Genomic DNA, 17,578 nt, shown 5'->3' with positions numbered 1-17,578 from the left:
GTAAGGGTGGCCAGAGCCTGGAATAGGCTTCCCAGAGAGGTGGCCCTCCCACCCCCAGTGCTCCTTCCTGCCCATGGCGGGGGGTCGGACTAGATGATCTGTCTAGGTCCCTTCCCACTCATTGATTCTATGTACAGACAAAGCTATTTTTTGGCCTGGGACCCATGCAAAGACTGGAAAAATAACTGAAGCAGTCTAAGACAGAGGCTGCTTGTGGACTCATGTGGCTTTTGCTGCTTCCTACCCCTGAAGGCACAAGTGCTGGCAGTCTGAGGAGGTGGGACAAGGGGACACACTAAAGCCACACAGTTCCATGTTTGTGGGCTCTCTTTGCCACCCACATCAAACATGGAAGAATACGTCCCAGAAAACCTCCTCCATCCCTGCCCACCCTTACCATGTAGGAGCGACCAGCATCTAAAAAACAGACTTCCCAAAGTGATGCAGTCCCCCACCATGGAAATCTTCAAAAGGAGACTGGACAGACACCTTGGTGAGATCATTTGATCTCAACAGTATTCCTGCCCAGAGCAGACGGGTTGGGCTCAGTGATCTTCCAAGGTCCCTTCCAACCTTTAATTTCTATGTTTCTATGAAGCAGAGTGCCCCAGGGATTTATCCTAGGGCTGGTTTTATTCAACGTCTTCATTAATGACTTGGAAGATGGGATGGAGTGCACCCTCAGCAAGTTCATGGATGACACAAAGCTGGGGGAAGTCATAGATATTCTGAAGGATAGGGTTAGGATTCAGACAGATCTAGACAAATTGGAGGGTTGGGCCCAAAAATAAAATAAAATAAAATATCATGAGATTTAATAAGGACAAGTGCAAAGTCCTGCACTTCAGACAGAAGAATCCCATGCACTATTACGGGTGTTGGACTGACTGGCTAAGCATCAGCTCTGTAGAAAAGGACCTGGGGGTTACAGTGGACAAGAAGCTGAATAAGAGCCGACAGTGTGCCTTTGCTGCAAGGAAGGTTAATGGTGTACTGAGCTGCATTAGTAGAAGTGTTGCCGCAGATTGAAGGAAGAGATTCTTCTGCTCTGGTGATTATTCTGCACTAGTGAGGCCATACCTGCAGCACTGTGTCCAGTTTTGGGCCCCCCACCACAGAAAGGATGTGGACAAATTGGAGAGAGAGTCCAGTGGAGAGCAACAAAATGGTTAGGGGGCTGAGGCACATGACTTCAGAGAAGAGGATGTGGGAACTGGGCTCATTTAGTCTGCAGAAGAGAAGACTAAGAGGAGATTACATAGCAGCCTTCAACTCCCTGAAGAGTATTTACAAAGAGGATGGAGCTAGACGGTTCTCAGTGGTGGCAGATGACAGAACAAGGAGCAATGGTCTCAAGTTGCAGCAAGGGAAGTTTAGGTTGGATATTAGGATACTTGGAGATTGGTGAAGCACTGGAATGGGTTAACTAGAGAAGTGGGGGAAATCTCCATCCTTGGAGGTTTTTAAGGCCCAGCTTGACAAATCCATGGCTAGAATCATCTAGTTGGCAACAGTCTTGCTTTGACCACAGGGTTGGACTACATGACCTCCTGAGGTTCCTTCCAACCTTAATTTTCTATGATTCTGTGATTCAGTCTTCAGCCCTTCCACTGCCAGGGACAAGACATTCTTAGAAGCAAGATACATTAAGACAATTCACAAATCTTTTGTATGACTACCCCATCTGACTCAGAAACAGAAAACCCAGTGAGACCCAACTTTGTCCCCCAGCCTCTGGGTCTGCACAGACTTGCAGCTGAAGCATTTCATGTGAACAATCCCCACTAAAGACCATCCCCTCTGCTGGTCCTAAAGACCAAGTCCTGTCATTTGGAGGCTACTAATAAAATGGGGCATTCTCTCCCCAAGAGCTCCAATACCCACAAAGCTCTTTCAAGATCATTTGATGATAGGTGCTACATGTGCAGAGCAGTTCAGGAATTGCTGTAGGAGGGGGCGAAATGCTCAGCATCTCCAAAACCAGGATTAGCAATGAACTAGTGCACCTTTCCCTGCCAGGCTGGAGGTTCATATCTAGTTCAGGTCAAGTGTCCCCATTCATTATCACTTCAGAGCTATCTGTGAGATCTCGGTCCAGTTCCTACAGCAGGAAGACTCAGCTTAAAGGTGTTAGCTCAAATGGCCCCCTTACTGGCAGGCTATGCAGAGAAGCAAGACCACCATAGTTTAAAATGAACCCCAGTTTGTTTGCATTTGGCAGCTGCTCCTTCTCTTGCCATTTTCACCCCTACTTCAAGGCTTTAGCACCAGAGTGGGATGGAAGGGGGCATTGCCTAGCTTAGGATTGAAAGGCAAGTAGTACAACCATGGTGTACTCAATGTACCTCTCCTCCATCTTACAAACACAGGTCTGGAAAAAGGACACTTTTTCCAGCTCATGCTAAATTGGTCACACTGAGGATTCAGCTGCCTGTTCAGCTGAACAGTTTAGCAGAAGCTCAAATCACAAACTTTCTTCATCTGGGCTAGCAATTAAGGTATTGAATGTAGTAGACTTCTGCTGCCTAGAATAGATGATGACCAGTGTCTTGTACAGGTTCAGGGGCCCATCCACAGCCATGACAGGAAATACAGCTTTCCAGATACTTGGTTTAAAATAAAAAAAAAAAAATCATGTATTGGTATGACCCAAAAGTTTCACAGACCATTGCTGATATATTCATTATATCCAACATACAAGAACTTTAGGCCATTAACTTAATGGTCTAAAGCAGTCAAACAAACAAATTTTACTATACAATGCTCCAGTCACCAGAAATTCAGTCTACTTTTACTATTAGAAATTAATGTGCACTCCTAAAATGCTTTTCACTAGAAACTGGATGGCATTAGTACATGTAGCATGTACCCCCTGAAGGTGATCAGCAATACATTTGGTATTGCAAGAGTCAGGCCTCTACAATATCGATCAGCCATAGTAAGGTACTCAAAACGTAAATTTATAACCAATTATTAAAATATTTGTCTGGCTGATATAAAAAATAATAATAATACTGTTTTAGCAAAGGGTAAGCAAGGCATAATGATGTTTTGGAAAAAAGGGCGTTGAAGAAAGAATAGTCCTACTAAGCTATTTAGCTATTAAATTTTCAGTATTTCTTCCTACTTCATGGAGACAAATCTTCACCCAAAAGTAGGCACTTGCTCCAACAAGTGCTCTGGTTGTCTCTATCTTGAACGTCACTGGATCTAAAGAAAAACCCACAAGTGGAGACTGCAAGCTTTCTGGGGCACAGATGGTTTCCTGCCATACAGAAAACATGTAAAGATGCCTTCCCTCCCCCAGCACAAACAAGCCTTCCCTCCACCCCATCCCACTTAAGTGCCTCCTAGTATAGGGTTCATAACTGGGAGAAAGTACCTGCTAAACTAGGAAACTCTATAGTGCATTGCACATGTAGTAGATGGATTCTGTGGACCTAATCCAGCTAGCTGGCAGGCACCTGCCTCCCCTGTGACTACATAGGAGAGGTTACCAAGAATGTTGCAGGATTGGGCCTCTCTGCTCTCCCATTCAACCATCCCTTCTTGACATATATCTTAAAGTCAACACTAGACTGTCTTGGGGTAACATTTAAGCTCCAGTAGCAGACCAGGCCCTCCCTGTCCAAGGTGATGTATGAACACAGCATGAGCAAATTGAAGGCCTCACTTACAGAAAATACCAGAACTGGAGAGGGGTCGTGCTGGGCAGGTTGTATGCACCATGTAAAGCACAGGCAAGGAATGTCCTGCTTCAGCACATTTTCATGAAGGAAAGTGGGTTTTCATAGATTTCTAGGGTCAGAACAGACCTTGTAGATTGAATCTAACCCCCTGCTCTAGGCAGGAAAGAGTGCTGGGGTCAAATAACTCCAGCTAGGTGGTGGTCCAATCTTTTCTTGAACACCTCCAAGGTAGGGGAAAGTACTACCTTCCCTGGAAGCTCATTCCATATTTTGGTAACCTTCACCATAAAGAATTTCTTCCTGATATCCAATCCAAATCTACTCTCCTTTAGTTTGTGGCCATTATTTGTAATAACCCCAAGGGGTACCCTGGTAAACAAAGTATCCCCTATTCCCTGCTGACCCCCCATGATGAGTCTGTAGACAGTCACAAGATCACCTCTCAGCCTTCTCTTTTGGAGGCTGATTCAGGTCCCTCAGCCTGTCTTCATAGGATCTTACCCACAGGCCCTCAACCTGCCCTTCTCTGAACTTTCTCAAGGTTATCCACATCCCTCCTGAAGTGCAGCACCCAAAACTGGATGCAGTACTCCAGCTGCAGCCTGACCAATGCCACATAGAGAGGAAGCATCACCTCCCTAGACTTGCTCGTGATGCACCTGCTAATGCAAGAAAGTGTGGTTAGCCTTACTTATTACCTCATCACACTGGCGACTCGTGTTCATTTGTGTCTCAGCCAAGACTCCAAGATGCCTTTCCATTGCCATGGTACTCAGAATGGTACCCCCCAGTCTATAGGTGTATTAGAGATTCTCTCTCCCCAGATGTAGCACCTTGCACTTATCCCTGTTAAATTGCATCCTATTCTGATCCACCCGCTTCTCCAGTCTATCCAAATCCACCTGGATTCACTCCCTGCCCTCCAGTGTGTTTACCGAGTCCTATAGTTTAGTGTTGTCTGAGAATTTGGACAGAGTGCTTTCAATCCCCTCATCCAAATCACTGATGAAAATATTGAACACCAGTGGTCCATGGACAGAGCCTTGGGGAATGCCACTGCCCACATCTCTCTAGGGAGAAACCTCCCCATCCACCACCACTCTCTGGGTGCGTCCCATAAGCCAGTTTTTCACCCACCTTCCTGTAAGAAAAATCCACATCACAGCTACTCGGTTTGTTTCTGAGAACTGGGTGTGACACTGGTGTCAAAAGCCTTTTTAAAGTCCGCATAGATAATACCCATCTCCACCCCTGAATCTAAGCACTTTGTGACCTGATCATAAAAAGAAACCAGGCTAGTCAGGTAGGATCTGCCTGCTATAAACTCATGTTGGTTTCCCCTTAACATTGTATTACCTGCTGGCCCCCCACAAATGTGATCCTTTATGATCTTTTCTAAGGTCTTGCCAAGAATAGAGGTGAGGCTAACTGGCCTATAATTATCCAGGTCCTCCTTCCTCCCCTTCTTGAAAATAGGGACCACACTGGCACTTTTTCAGTCTTCTGGGACCTGCCATGAGTGCTCAAACAGTTGCACCAGTGGTTTCACTAGGACACTGGCCAATTCCTTTAGTACCCCTGGGTGAAGGATGATCGGGGCCCACCAGCTTAAAACATGTCCAACCCCTCCAAGTGCCCCTTCACTAGGTCAGCGCTAACCGTAGGTAGATTGGTATTTCTTTCATGCCTGACTAAAGTCTCATGGGGAAGCATGTTTGTATCAGTGTCAAGGAACACAGATGCAAAGAAGTCATTTAAAAGCTCCACTTTATCCATCCTGTCTATTACAAGTGCCCTAGACCAGGGGTGTCCAAACTTTTTGAATGTGGGGCCAGATCACAAACTTTTTATCGCCCAGTGGGCCAGCAAGCCATATTCAAAGACCTCACAGGAAGTGGTATCACATCAGGAAGTGACGTCACGTGACCCTTGACACCAATGAAGTTACAGGAAATGACAATGAAATGGGTCTGGAAATGTGGTTTAAAATACAAAATAAAAACAATATAAAAAGCAACAAAGAAATAATACCAAAACACTTTCGCTTCTACTCATTTCTCACTGAGTGAAAGAAGCATAATGCAAGTTGACAGATCAATGTGGAAAAGATATCAGCCAGAGTGGAAGCTAATCAAAGCAACAAAATATGGGCATTTTTGGGAATAATCTTCAAGATTTACTTTTATTGAATTAATAACTTGTTAGTAACACATCTTTAACAAGTAGTAACAAGTTGAACCCCCAATCCTACACAAAGAGAAACAGAGGCAAACACAATCCAAACATTGGACAGTGTTTTTAAAAAGATTTTTACCTGCTTCAAATTTACGTTGAAGCCCAGATCGTTCATGCTCCATTCTTGAGCATATTGTTCAGTCTTAAAGACGCTTACAGCACAGCTGAAGGGGGCTCAGCCACAGCTTTCCCTCCTTGGTGCAGCCTGGCCAGCCCATCCCGTCCTCTATCAAAGATGGCTTCCCCACGTACTGATGCACTTTCTCCCTACCTGTGCCAGCTGGTCCTAAAAGGCAGGAAGCTTCACTGCTGGGAGGAGGCCAATCAGGTCGGCACCATAGATTTCATAGACATTTGGGCTGGAAGGGACCTCAGAAGATCATCGAGTCCAGCCCCCCGCCCAAAGGGCAGGAAGTCAGCAGGGGTCATAGGATCTCAACAAGAGAAGCATCCAATTTACTCTTGAAGGTGTTCAATGTAGGTGCTTTAACCACCTCTGATGGCAGGCTGTTCCAGCCCTTGGGGGCTCGGACAGTAAAGAAGTTCCTCCTTATGTCCAGCCTGAAAGGGTCTCGCGGTAGTTTATGACCGCTCGACCTCGTCGTCCCTTGGGTCACTGTGGTGAAGAAAGGTTCCCCCAGTTCCTGGTGGTCACCCCTGAGAAACTTATAGGTGGGCATGAGCTCACGCCCGAGCCTGCGCCTTTGCAGGCTAAAGAGCCCCGTGGCTCTCAGCCTGTCGTCGTCAGGTCTGTTTTCCTGACCTGTGCTGATGCGCGTGGCTCTTCTCTGGACCCTCTCAAGCTTCTCCACATGCTCTTTGAATTGCGGAGGCCAAAAGTGGAGGCAGGACTCCAGTTGCGGCCGCAGCAAGGCCGAGCAGAAGGGGAGAAGGACATCCCGGGATTTACTTGAGAAGCATGTATGGTTAACCCCCTCCCACTACAGGCCCCGCTTACCTCTGGCTGTGCTGGGGATCAGCGGGGGGCTCCATGGCTGCTGGGGGTCTCTGGGGGGCTTCGAGGGAGTGGGGGCGGAGTGGGCTTTCACCCACGCGTCTCTTGCTGCTCTCAGAGCCTGAGCTGAGCAGCTGAGCCCTGCCGCTACGGTTGGTGCAGACCTGGCCGGGTTCCTCCTGTCCCCAGCAGCAGGTGAGAAGCCAGTTTCAGCTGCATGCCACTTTTCCTAGCCAGTGCTGACCCGGCTGGCTCCATCCCATCCGGAGCAGCATGCGGCTGCAGCCGGCTTCCCACATGGTGCTGGGGACAGGGGGAGCCCGGCCGGGTCTGCGCTGGCCAGAAGTGGCGGTGGAGCCGTGTGCTGCTCGTGATGGGACAAGCCCAGCCGGAGCGGCAGGGGCTCAGCTGCATTTTCCCCCTGCCTGCACCGGTCAGTCCCAAGTGGCACATGGCACCGCTGCCACCTCTGGCTGGTGCAGACCTGGCTGGGCTCCTCCAATCCCCTGCACCGCGTGGGAAGCCGGTGCAGGTAGGGCAAAGTGCAGCTGAGCCCCCTGCTGCTCCGGCTGGGCTCATCCTGTCTCAAGTGGCACATGGCTACTCCTCTTCCCACACACACCACATCGGCAACGTCAGGCTGACGCAGTACATGTGGGAACCTTGTCCCTTTCCCAGCCCTTCAGCAGCTATTACAAAGCTGCTGAGGGGTTGGGGGAGAGACAAGGGTTGCAGCACCGCAGGCCATAGAAAGTGCCTTGGAGGGCCGCATGTTGGACAAGCCTGCCCTAGACCATTCTGTAGAGGCCCTGTGTTACCCTGCACATTCTTCTTGCTCCCTATGTACTTAAAGAAGGACTTTTCATTACTCTTAATCTTTGTTACCAACTTGAGCTTTGCAACTGCTTTGGCCTTCCTCACTGCTTCCCTGCAAGCACAAGCCAAGCTGGTATACTCTTCCTTGGTGGCCGTCCCCTGCTTCCACAGCCTGTAAGCCTCTCTCTTTCTCTGAAGGCTCCCCTGGATTTCCGTGTTCAGCCAAGAAGGTTTTTTGGCTTTTTTGCCTTCCTTTTGTGTGCACTGAGATGGTGCCCATCTGTGCCTGCAGAATCAGTCCCTTGAGGAACTCCCATTCTTCTTGAACTCCCATCCTTCTTGGACTCCCAGATCACAGATGTGGTTACCCCTCAGTCCCACTCCAACTAATCTCCTGAGCTCGTTGAAGTTGGCTTTCCAGAAGAATAGCACTGTTGCCCTACAAGCTGTCTTTCCCACTTTTTGTCAGATAGCGAATCCTATCAACTGGTGGTCACTATCCCCTACGTGACCTTGTACCTGTAGGTGTCCCACCAAGTCCTCCCCTGGGGCCAGCACCAAGTCAAGTACGGCATTTCCCCTAGTGGGCCTGCATACCTGACAATTGTTTGTAACCATTACAAAGTTGGAAGAGACTCTAAAGAAAATGTTTTAAATTTATCAAGTGAAGCAGTGCATTTCCATCTACAGGCAGGCAGTATTTATCCCCGACAGCTCTCTTGTAACTTGATAGGTAAAAAGAGCCACTTTCACGGTTCCCACCTGCAGGCTATGAAGAACGTGCCTGATAAGAACAAACCTGACATGCAGCCTCGACAGTCCACTTAGCACGTAGGTGTCTCTTGATCTCCTTCCCATATAATGTGCAGGTTTGTGTTGTGTAAGGGATGGGTGAGGGGAGCACAGGCCCGAGGCACTGCTTGGAGTCACAAGCTTGCAGTCAACTGACCTCACCTACAGCCCCAGCAGCAAGGAGAAGCTTTTTCCATTGCCCCTCTGTGCTTGGCAGCAGTGCCTCTCTGGGTCTCTCCTCTAACATGAGCCTTTAAAGCTAATGCACTGGCAGTCCGGGCAGTTTACTGGCAAGCGGAACAGGCAGATAGCTTGGATCCGAGTACCAGTTCATTTATTACAGTAAGATGGGAAAGTTCCCAACATGCCGCCCAAATCCCAGGCTGAGCAGGACTGTGCAGGCCCTTCTGCTCTCCAGGATGCTGCGCACCCAGGTGGGAAGATCACAGGCGCTAGCCTCTGCCTCCCACTGCACACAAATACTCGCATGGAAGGGCCCTGGCACAAGGAGTGGGCTGAAGAGACTACAGGGCCACACATGACCACCCAAAGCACAAGAACATCTGCCAGAAATTGTGGAGCCTGTCTCACTACCAGGGGCAAGCACTAGAGAGCCCAAATGTTCCTAGTTTCCAGGCCTAGTCCCTGACCAGACTAATGGGACAGAGACCTCACTTTGCAGGGGGATGCAAATTTACTCAGAAGAAAAACCCAGCCTTGGACACCAAGCAGCACCTACAGTCATTTCAGTGAGTGAATAGAAGAAACTACTTTCCCAGCCAGCAGTTACATTTTTTGGCTGGACACCACATACAGGTAAGACCACTGTCCCCCCAGTTGGAGCATGGACAGACTGGGCAGAAGGATTTTTAAAATAGGAAGTAGGAAGGGAAATAAAAATCCCCTGGGGAACAGGAAAGTGTAGTGGGGTGGTGGGCAGGTGTAGTTAACCAATTTAACCAGGCTTTAATCTGGGCCTTGGATTTTAAGCTGAGAGATGAGCAACCCAATCCTAACTCTGGGCCTCACTCCTAGCCCATTCTCCCCCCATCAGTTTGTTTGTTTGGCAAAGCAACAACGTGGTGGCACGTCAGGTGTGCTCATCCAACCAGGAATCTGGGGAAGAATATAGGAAATAAGAACATAAGAACTGTCATTTACTGGGTCAGACCGTAAGTCCATCTTTGCCCAGTATCTTGCATCACACAGTGGCACAGAGTGGATGCTGAGAGAAAAAGTGAACTAGGTTTGACCAGAGTTTTTTTCCACTGTTCCTTTTCTACTTGCAGCTTCTAGAATTTGATAAGGTCTAAGAAGTTTTAATTCAGAGGCCGTATCCCTTCCTCCCAAGCTCAATAGCTACTGATGCCCTTTGGTTTGGGGAGCAGGTGATGTAGCTCTGAAAGAACAGAACGAAGGGGCAAAATCCATTCCTGCCAATAGACAGGATCAAGGAGTATGTCTGGTGACAGACAGCAGGGATCACACCCCAGTTGAACCCTAGAAAAACCAAGGCTCCAAGCCAGAAAGAGGTGCTTAGCCAAGGTCTGAAGAGTCTTCTTCCTCTGCTGGCTCTCTACATCCCTGTTCTTGGGCATTTTTGTAAGTTCTAGTGCAGCAGGGAAGCTTTGGCAAGACTAGAAAGGCAAAGGGGGGGGGGTCCTCTGTCTCATCCCAACCCCCACTCTCAGGTCCATCATAAACATGTACTTCTGTAGGCAGCCCTCCACCCTTAGACAACCCTCCCTGCCTGGTCTCATGCACTGCCAGCTCCCAGAGACACCAGTTTATCAGATCCTGTAGTGAGACTCCTTCACAGAACTCAAGACAGTCTTGTAAAAACAGCTCAGCTGAGAGCATGTCTTGAGTACAGCCCAGGCAGAAATGGCATAGGACTGGAGCTGTAGAGAACCTGAAGGGTCAAAAATGACCCAGATCTGAGAGGTCCAAGATGTTCCAGAGAAGAAAGTTCTGAATAACTAGACTAAGAAACTGCAGATGACTGGCTTCTCTCTGGAGCCTACACTCAGCATAGCTTTCTCCCCCATTGCCTCCCTTTATTCTTTCCACAAACAGGCTGCTAGTCTTGGCCTGAAGCACCCACACTAGTCTCTGGGGCTTAATCAATCTTTTGACCTCTAAGCCAACCAGCAGGTGCCAAAAGGATGCCAAGCTGACATGCAGCCAGCTCAGCTCCTGTAAACCACCAGATGGCACAAGTTTTCAGTCATCATTAAACTTCTGACAGTCTGTATTCAGGCCCGAGGGCACGTCTGCCCTACCAGCAGAGACTTGTCCCATGCAATCATTGCTGTTGTGTGCGCTAGAGTCCAGAAAGAGAGCACCATAGCCACTTGAGAGAGACACCAAGTGTGCACCCAGAGCTGCTCTCAGGCTGTCTTGGACATACTTTATCAAGAATGCTCAGGGATTCTCTGAATAGCTACAGTGCCTGGTTTCTGGGATTTGGCATGCAAGGAGCAGAAGCAAGTGGGCAAAGCCTGCTTTGCAGCAACACTCCTAGACTCAGTGCAGAGGCAGCTAGACATGCCCAAGGAGGCTTCGCACCCACAACCAGCTCTCCCACCCTCCACCCACCCAAAGATGGGCTATAATATGACACTGAAAATATCCAGGCAGAGACCAGCAACATGAAGTAGTCAGCCAAGCTACTCGCACCAAGAACAGAGCATGAAGAACCCTTTGCTGGCCTAAAAATACATCAGCTGAGGGTCACCTCCACATGGTTACACCTGGAATTTCAGGTCATTTCAGTCTCCTGTTCAATAACAAGCAGCAGCTCCTAGGCTGGAGAATGGTGAGAGGTAATGCAGTTCACATGCCATTGTTGTCTGTGAATAAGCAACTGTTCCAGCCTTAAACCTGGAAAGTCAATAATATGCAGAGGGCAGAAGTGGCTAGAACCTCTGGCCTTTAAACATTTCCTTTGGATGGGAGAAGGGAGATGAGGGAAATAGCTCTCCTGGAAAACAAGAGACTAATTGCTTGCTTTGTAACACTGGACATGCTACCTGAGGATCTTTAAAAAAATACAATAAAGAAACAGAGAAAGACTGAACTGGGCTCATGCACCCACAAAAGGAAGATACATTAATTCTGCAAGCTCAAGCCAGAGCAAAAAACCTCTCTCTCTAATATTCTTCAGAAAGCCAGGAACTGGATTAACTCAGCTGAACCTGAATGCCAGCTGCCCAGGCTCCCAAAAAGAGAAGGCACCTGGAAAAATACTCAATTTTTACGAGTTTTCTCTTAACCTTTCAGATACCCAACTCCTTTCCACAATTGCAAAGAGGCACAAATACCGTAATTTAGGGAGCACTGAGTGCTGCGATCTAAAGTCTATTTAGGGCTCAACATAGCTCCAAGTTAACTCTACAACATGACTCCTGCCAAGATACCAATTGAAGCCAGTAACACTGTCAGCCCAAGCAAAGGTTTCCAGCATCAAGTCCATCACTGGTGTGGCATTACATATACCAGCAAATTAAATAGGAGAGGGCTGATCTAGTTGCCTTGGCCTCAACTGCATTTCCCAGCACTGAAAAATCCATCCAGTGTAAGGCTATCATGGCCAGTTGCTTCAGTTGTTCTCTCCCCCACAGACCTGACTGCACTTTGCAGTCCAAGTCTGGTTAATTCTGCAGCTGTTTCAGAGAAAGTTAACTGCATGCCTGCCTCACCTACATGACAAGTATTAAATTCCTTCCTGCAGCAGAGAGGGAGGGGGACCAGGTGTTTAGCCTAGCAGAGCACCCCTGATACTGTGTGGTGGTGCAGTAGCGACCAACTGTGCACACCCGTTAAGATGCATCCTGCAGGCTTCTCATAGAGATTAATTGCTGTACAACTCCAATAAACTGTTTGAGTTGAATGGTACCAGTTTGCAAACAGCATGACAAGAATGCCATTTGTCTGCAAGATGCCCTGCCCAATTTGCAAGACAGCAGGTAGCCAGCCTATGCACCAGTGATAGACTGGGATGAAGCAACAGGCAAGGGTCCTTTTTGGAGGAAAAAGGGAAAAGAAGCTGTGCTGTAGGTATGGAGGTGCCTGAACTAGAGGAATATCAGAGTTTCATATGGGCTGGTGCCAGGCTCTGCTCTGCCAGATATCTACAGCAAGTCAGCACTTGGCAGGCAGAAACAGAAAGAGGCAGTAGCCATGTGTCACCCAAGCCGGGCCTCCAAACAAGTGGGTCTTCCAAAATCTAGTACTTTCCAGGGGAATGAAGGAATACCCTGTTACTGTAACAAAGCCTCTGCCTTCCATCAATGCAGCTGAATGCAGTTTCCTTGGCAGGGGGATCCCATGTTGTGGCATGGGCCTAAACAAGAAGCTGGTGAACCAGGGTCAAGTACTGAAGAGAAAAGCAAAAGTCCAGGCTGAATCCTGCCACCACCACTAAGCTTAAACAGGCCCAGCCAGGCCAGCAGCTCCAGCTGCCTCACTCACCTCCTCAGGGGTCCCCCATATCCACTCAGGCAGCTTTCTGCTCACTCCCATGCCAATTCCTTTAGGCAACAAGCTCTTCTGCTAGCTGCAATGGAGAAATAGTCATCAGCATGGGTGACCAGTGCAGTTGAAAGTAAAGATTTATTTCAGGAGGCCGAAAACAATGTCTATATCCCTCCCAAGTATGCAGGTGGCCCAGTAAAATGCATCACCTACAGAAATCCTTGCCCTAAATCCCTTAAGACTGTGTCCACTGTACTATTTCCTCTCCTCTTCCCCATCCCCTGGGCTCTAATCCATCTAGACTGTGGTTGACCAAGGTCTGGATGATTTCCAGATGCACTGTTCCAAGTCCTGTCCTTGGAAAGAGGCCACAGTCACCAGTCCCTAGGGCTACGCTCTTGGGGTGGGATGAGGCAATCTGTGGCTGGTCCCTGGTAAGGAAACAAGCCCCTACCAGAGCCAAGGCCTTGCTACCTTTTGCACATTCCAAGCCAAAACCTCTCTGTCTTTTCCATGGAAAAGGCAAAGTCCAATTGGCTTAGCCATGGCTTATGTCCAGTATTTAATCTGTTCTCAAGCTATAAGGGGAGGAGCCCCCATTTCTCCTCTTTTTTTTTTTTTTGTATAACAGTGATTCTCAGCCAAGATGTCACAACATCATGGGGCGCCGTGAGATCCTTTTAAGCTTGCCATGGGATGCTATTCAATATTAGCACTGCTAGGTGTGCCAACACCAACATGTGATTCACAAGAGAAACCCAAAGACTTCAAACAGGAATCCATAGCATCAAAGACATTCTGGAACCTGTTGTGTTCTTCTGAGTCCTCTGCAAGAGAAGAATGGCTCTTATTTTTCCACAGTCAAAAAAGGAGACAAAAAAAGGTAAGATCTGGCATTTTCCCAGAGGTGCCTCGAGTCTAATGATGTGGGCACCTGGAATCTAAAAATATTGAGAGCCACTTCCTATAAAAATCACTCTTCCACAATCCCCCTGCTCCTCTGAGAGAAGAAACAGCAGCTACAAGCCCTGGGCATGGAAGTCCAGACTAGAGGGCCCCCCACAAGCACAGATCCTTTAATCCACCCCACAGAAATTCTCTTCCCACCAACCACTGCAGGGATAGCATGAAAGAACCCCCTGTATCAGTGGGGGCTTCTCCTTCCCTCTCTACCTGCTGCTCTGTCCAGATCCCTTGTAGGTATGGCTGAAACAGGGAAGGGGTGAGCAGCAGGCCCCAAAAGCCTGACATTCCTGATCCCATCAGTCTTTACCAACCCTGACTGCCCACTAACAGGGGTAGGCAATTTTTTTTGGCTGGAATGCCAAAAAACACTACAATATCTACTTTGGAAGGTGCCGGAGTGCCGGCACCGCAGAAAAACAAAATGAGGGCAAAGGGTACATGGCAGGATGCTCTGCTTGTGCCCCTTGCCCCCCACCCAAAGCCCCTGCCCCCCAGCCCGGGTTCTGTGGCTGCCAGCAGCTACCCCAGCTCTGGGTAGCTGCTGGAGCCCAGGATGCTCCCAGCAGGGTTTGCAGTGTCCCAACTGCCTGCTGGAAGCAGCCTGGGCTCCTGGCTGGCAGCAGCTCCCAGAGCCGGGAGACTCCAAACAGCTGTGCTGGGATTGGGGCTCCAGCATCAGCTCTGCATGCCTCGGAGCAGATGGTGAGGGAGGGGCCTGAGGCAGTGCAGCCCCGGTCTCTGGCAGGGAGGTGATGGCAGGGTTCCAGAGCCTGGCACAGCTGTTTGTAACCTGCCTGGGCTCTGGGCAGTTGCAGCAAGAAGCCGGCAGGCTGCAAACAGCTGCACTGGGCTCCATAGCTCCGGCATCAGCTCCGTGCTGGCAGTGACTGCACATGCACCTCAGGGCAGGCTGTGCTGCCCTGCTGTCCGCCCCAAGGTGTACATGCACGCGCTGGTGCAGAGCTGATGCTAGAGCCTGGCACAGCTGTTTGGAGTCTCCCAGCGGCAGCCAGCCCTGGCTCTGGGGAGCTGCTGCCAGCCAGGATCCCGAGCTACTCTCAGCAGGCAGCTAGGACACTGCAAGCCCTGCTGGGAGCAGCCCAGGCTCCATTGCTGGCAGCAGCTACCCGGAGCCGGGGCTGGCCACAACATGCCAAGCAAAATCGCCTCGTGTGCCAGGGGTTGCCAACCCCTGCGCTAGCTCAGACTGGCTGGTCTTCCCTGGGAGTCTCAGGTAGGTGTTCCCAAAAACTACCCTCCAGATTTTTAGCATGCAGGGGAACAGATGAGTTTAGCATGAACAAGGCGTATAGGGAGAGAAAAGTGCAGTCACCCAGTAGTCCCACCACACGTTACAGCTTCACTATCATCTCTTGACTTGGCCACAAGAGGCTTCCCTCCCCCCCACCCCCAACAATCTGGTCCCTTAGCCCCTGCTCTTAGGGCAGATCATCACAAAACTAGGTACCTGCTGAGTCCTCCCGTTGCAAATAACAAGTAAGTGGCAGCACAACAGCCTTACACATGAGTGATACCTGATAGGAGAGCAGAAGGCCTCAAAAAACCATGAGCAAAAGCTCACAACATAGAATCGCCCTTCCAATTTCCATTTCTTCTTCTCACCCAAGGGCTAGCCCATGAGGCACCATAACACATGAAGCTTTGAAAAACATCCGCAGGTCACAGCCTGGGAAACTCCAACCCCGCGCATACATCTTCAGATCAACACAAATGCTTGAGTTAGTGCAATGAGACAGTACAGAAAACAGTGCCATGGAGCACTAGTTTGCAATGTGGGACCCAAGCATTGCAATATAATACTAGTGCAGGGGAACTTCAAGGAGAAAGGACTAGTACAGTCTCACTGTTCAAGCAAAGCTAAAAAAGGAAGTGAAGATAGTGCAAATAGCAAACAATCCCTTAGGTCTGTGCTTTCCCAAGGCATTATTTTATTTGTCAGATGAGAAAGAAATTAGTACTCTATGGAGAAACACAGCCTGGCTGCTCGCTTGAAGCCCTTTTCTTAGGGATTCTTTGAGCAGTCCCCCGATGCAGACAGCTGTGCCATAACAGGTGAAATTGCATTGTGTATGCTCATTACCTCCAGGAAGCCTGTAAATCCCTGCCCGAGAGAATCCTCTAGGGAGTTCAGACCTCATGATTCATATCGGGCCACTGACTTTGCAAGATTCATAAGAGCCATTTACAAGGTGGAAGAGTTGCTTTCACCCAAATGTGGCAGTGAGCACCTTGCAATAACCTATGCCAAACTGATAGTGTCCAGAAATTATATGCAGCACACAGATATACCTGCTTAGGTCAGTACATGCACAGGAAAGGCAAAAAGGCTGTTTCAAGAGCCAAGCGTTGTTCAAAATTCAGATGCTTGGGTGCATGCCACCAAAACTCAGTTAGATAAAATAAGGTAGGGAAAAAAAAGTCAGCAAAAATCTCAAGGCTCTGATGGTTTGAGTTTTAAAAGCAGGGACAAGGTTGTTCCCAGACTCAAGTGTCAGCAAGTCGTAGTGCAGCTTCCTGCCAGCCTAGAGCCACCCACACTGCCTTTCAGCCAGCCTGCTCTTAGTTTGTCTGATGAAGCAGTAAGTCTGCAAAGGTCCTGACCTTCTCCCCGCCACAAGGGGTGACTGTGCTGCAACTGAAGTGAAAGGTCAGTTGAAGCTCACACTCCTTTGGCTCCCACACTGAACACTTGGATGATTTGGTGTAGATCCTACATCGCGTGGCTATGCTTTCTGCTTGGATAATTATTTAGATGAAAAATATTTTTCTACCCAAGGACACAATACAAAGCAAGATCCCAACCACCCTGTTTTCATGGACAAGTCCTCAACATTTCTTCCCCCAGCATGGGTGCTAAGGCTGAATATTGCCTTGCTAAAACCGTTTTACTGCAGTGACAATAGCAGTCACTACCTGTACTATCATGCTGTGTCCCCAAGCACCAATTGTAGCACTCCTTTCCAGAGATGGCTGCCTTTAAGGGCCAGGGAAAAAGACTGTCATATCCATAAGTGCTGTGGGACTAGGATTCCTCAGCCTCTACCTAACAGAGGTTAAGGACCATTTACCCTCACACATTTGTTTATAACAAGACAAACTAGGTCAGTGCTCTGGCACTTCATTCCTGTCACAGAACTAGACATCCGACTCTGTTCGACTCCCACCATTAGATTTCGAAGCTTCACCCAAACTGTAACTAGGGATCTGTAGCCACTACCATCTGGGAGAGTCTGCTCACCAAGGGAGGCAGAGTGCTGGGTCACCCCATGGATGAATCTCAGGACAAGAGGCACCTTTTCACCATGTGATTGAAAGAGGGTTTTGGCCAATCACAGGCAGAGAGGATCAGCTTAAAGGACTATTTCATAGATTTCATAGGCATCAGGGCTGGAAGGGACCTCGGGAGATCATCAAGTCCAGCTCCCTGCCCAAACGGCAGGAAGTCAGCTGGGGTCACAGGATCCCAGCAAGATAAGCATCCAATTTACTCTTGAAGGTGTTCAACGTAGGCGCTTGAACCACCTCCGATGGCAGACTGTTCCAGCCCTTGGGGGCTCGGACAGTAAAGAAATTCTTCCTTATGTCCAGCCTGAAACGGTCTTGCAGGAGTTTGTGACCGTTCGACCTT

The 17,578-nt window shown here is 48.9% G+C and overlaps 1 protein-coding gene across 4 annotated transcripts in view; it reads right to left on the bottom strand.

Moving 5' to 3' along the window:
* ST3GAL2 (ST3 beta-galactoside alpha-2,3-sialyltransferase 2) overlaps positions 1–17,578 on the bottom strand; it is a 100,863-nt gene that overhangs the window by 28,381 nt on the left and 54,904 nt on the right. The window contains exon 2 of one of the 4 annotated variants that reach the window (XM_019535605.1): positions 12,961–13,045. The exons of 1 other annotated variant lie outside the window; for it this stretch is intronic. The gene's annotated coding sequence lies outside the window, so the exon portion shown is untranslated. Of the gene's footprint in view, positions 1–4,190; positions 4,272–7,363; positions 7,377–12,960; positions 13,046–17,578 lie in introns of those variants that run through there. 2 more of the 4 variants (XM_019535606.1, XM_019535607.1) reach the window with 2 other exon arrangements.

This window comes from Crocodylus porosus, unplaced genomic scaffold, assembly GCF_001723895.1.
Source record: "Crocodylus porosus isolate Cpor-Errol unplaced genomic scaffold, CroPor_comp1, whole genome shotgun sequence".
Lineage (NCBI taxonomy): Eukaryota > Metazoa > Chordata > Crocodylia > Crocodylidae > Crocodylus > Crocodylus porosus.
This window is presented reverse-complemented; position numbering and strand designations above follow the sequence as displayed.